Source organism: Budorcas taxicolor, chromosome 3 (genome assembly GCF_023091745.1).
Source record: "Budorcas taxicolor isolate Tak-1 chromosome 3, Takin1.1, whole genome shotgun sequence".
In the NCBI taxonomy this organism is placed as follows: domain Eukaryota; kingdom Metazoa; phylum Chordata; class Mammalia; order Artiodactyla; family Bovidae; genus Budorcas; species Budorcas taxicolor.
The window spans coordinates 119,092,971-119,096,125 of record NC_068912.1 but is presented as its reverse complement, the minus strand read 5'-3'; positions in this window follow the sequence as shown (position 1 = coordinate 119,096,125).

Genomic DNA, 3,155 nt, shown 5'->3' with positions numbered 1-3,155 from the left:
TCTAGAAGCCAAGAGGGCAGGTGAGGGGAGTCTTGAGCTGGGCAAGAGGGGCCACCGTCCCAGCTGAGGCCTCAAAGTCCCCTCCTCCTGCATGGGCGAGGACCCTCCTTCCAGGAGACCGCAGAGGTTGAGGTTCTGGGCACACTTTCTCAGTACCCTCTGCACTCAGGATCCCTTCCTCCCCGACCAGGCCCTTGGCTTTAGCAGCAGAAACTTGAAAGGGAGGAAATCAGCCTCCCTGGTAACTCAGCCTGCTGCACTCAGAGGTCACGCTGATTTTTCAGGACAGTTTGCCCTCCAACCACAGAAGCTGAGGCCTTTTCCAGTGTGGCCTTCTGCCCCAGGCGTTCTCTGACCGGTTGGCCTTTTGTTTTCTTCCTTCCAGGGCTTCTGCTGCAGCCAATAACCGCGAAATCAACTCCATCATCCTTAAAATTGCCCTTTGCACCCCATCTTTCAGGCACTGGGGGTGGTGGTTTAGTTGCTAAGTCATGTTCGACTCTCTATGGCCCCATGGACTGTAGCTTACCAGGCTCCTCTGTCCATGGAATTTTCCAGGCAAGAATACTGGAGTGGCTTGCCATTTCCTTCTCTAGGGGATCTTCCCGACCCAGGGATCAAACCCCTGTCTCTTGTGCTGCTGGTGGTCTCTTGCAATGCAACCGGATTCTTTACCAACTGAGCCTCCAGGGAAGCCCCCTCAAGCACTGCAGCCCCGCACTACTCAGAGCACTCGCCTCCTCCTTGGTCTGTGTCCACCCACTGTGGGGGCCAATTTAGTAACTGTGATGCCTGGACTCACAAGGGTTACGCCACCCCACGTCCCTCCAGCAATGAGGCCCTGTCCTGAGAGTCAGCTTCGTAGGACCAGTTCTGGTGTGGGGTCTCCAGTTGGGACTCCATCTGTCCTTCAGACAAGAGTTCAAGCGCAGGTAGCTTATCTGGGGAGGTGACCCCCTGGGCACAGGATAGGGAAGCAGGGGCCTGAGAGAGGGAAGGGAGGAGGCTAAGACAGGGTGTCTGAAGGCACAGCTTTGGGCACCTGGGGCTTGTCCTGATGGGGCCCCTGGAAGTTGCCCAGAGCACCCCACAGAGGGCCCCCTGCAGGGAGAGGAGCCTGGTGTTACCCACTTCTTGGCCACTGGAAGGCTGGTCCAGGGCACCATGTCCTGCCGTGTGCAGGCTGCCCTCGGGCAGAAGGCCGCAGGCACAGCTGTGGGACTCCTGGGTGCTGGTGGTCCCGAGCCTGAGTGCCCAGGGACGTGGCGGTAGGGGTCACACACGATGGCTGGTCTAATGTCCTTGCTGAGTTCTGTCAGTGAGCCTTGCCTTGGTGGATGATTTCAATGTTTGTCTGGGAAATGTCATGATTTTACCTTCATCACTGAATGAAAGGTTCACTGGCCCAGAATTCTAGGCTAACCTGTATTTTCTCTTGGCACTTTGAACATGTGGGTCCTAAGACGTCCAGAAGATGGCTGTCGACCCAGCTGCCGGTGCACAGGAGGGGGTCTGTAATCCTTCCGGGGGCTTCTATTTTTATTTTTAAGCTGAGGATAATTGCTTTATAATATTATGTTAGTTTCTGCCATACATCAACATGAATCAGCCATAGGCATACATATGTCCCTTCCCTCTTGAACCTCCCTCCCTTCTCCCACCCCATCCCACCCCATCCCACCCCTCTAGGTTGTCAAGAGCACCAGATTTGAGCTCCCTGCCTCATGCAGCAAATTCCCCCCAGGTGTCTGTTTTACAGATGGTAATGTATATGTTGTGAAGACGAACTAAAGAGCCTCTTGATGAAAGTGAAAGAGGAGACTGAAAAAGTTGGCTTAAAGCTCAACATTCAGAAAACTAAAATCATGGCATCCAGTCCCATCACTTCATGGCAAATAGATGGGGAAACAGTGGCTGACTTTATTTTTCTGGGCTCCATAATCACTGCAGATGGTGATTGCAGCCATGGAATAAACGTTTTGACCAACCTAGACAGCACAGTAAAAAGCAGAGACACGACTTTGCCAACAAAGGTCCGTCTGGGTTTGGGTGGACTCCAGGAGTTGGTGATGGACAGGGAGGCCTGGCATGCTGCGGTTCGTGGGGTCACAGAGAGTTGGACACGACTGAGCGACTGAACTGAATGTATGTTTCAGTGCTACTCTCTCAGTTCGTCCCACCCTGTCCTTCCCTTTAGGGAAGTTTCTTTCACATTCAGTTCAGTTCCCCTTAGTCGCTCAGTTATTTTTGGGGTTTCCAAAATCACTGCAGATGAAGGCTGCAGCCATGAAATTAAAAGACATTTGTTCCTTGGAAGAAAAATTGTGACCAACCTAGACAGCATATTAAAAAGCAGAGACATTACTTTGCCAACAAAGGTCTGTCTAGTCAAAACTATGGTTTTTCCAGTGGTCATATATGGATGTGAGACGTGGACTATAAAGAAAGCTGAGCACCGAAGAACTGATACTTTTGAACTGTGTTGTTGGAGAAGACTCTTGAAAGTCCCTTGGACTGCAAGGAGATCCACCCAGTCCATCCTAAAGGAAACCAGTCCTGAATGTTCATCGGAAGGACTGATGCTGAAGCTGAAAGTCCATCACTTTGGCCATCTGATGTGAAGAACTGACTCATTGGAAAAGACCCTGATGATGGGAAAGATTGAAGGTGGGAGGAGAAGGGGATGACAGAGGATGAGATGGTTGGATGGCATCTTCAACTCAATGGACATGAGTTTGAGTAAACTCTAGGAGTTAATAGACAGGGAGGCCTGGCCTGCTGTAATCCATGGGATGGCAAAGGGTCGGACACGACTGAGCAACTGAACTGAACTGAACTGATGTACTCCTTTCTGGATTAGGAAGCAGTCTGTTTTTCCATGTCAAATTCTAACTCTTGCTTCTTGACCTACATACAGATTTCTCAGGAGGCAGGTCAGGTGCTCTGGTATTCGCATCTCTTGAAAAATTTTCCACAGTTTGTTGTGATCTTTCACGTTAGCATTGAGCAATAGCACCACAGTATGAAAAGCGTGTAATTACTATTATTTCCCATCTTCAGGACTTGGAGGACTTCCTGAAGCTGAAGATCCTCTTCTTCAGTTCTCGCAATCCCTTTGGCAGAATCTTGCCCCTCCTCCACTCTCCGCCATTGGA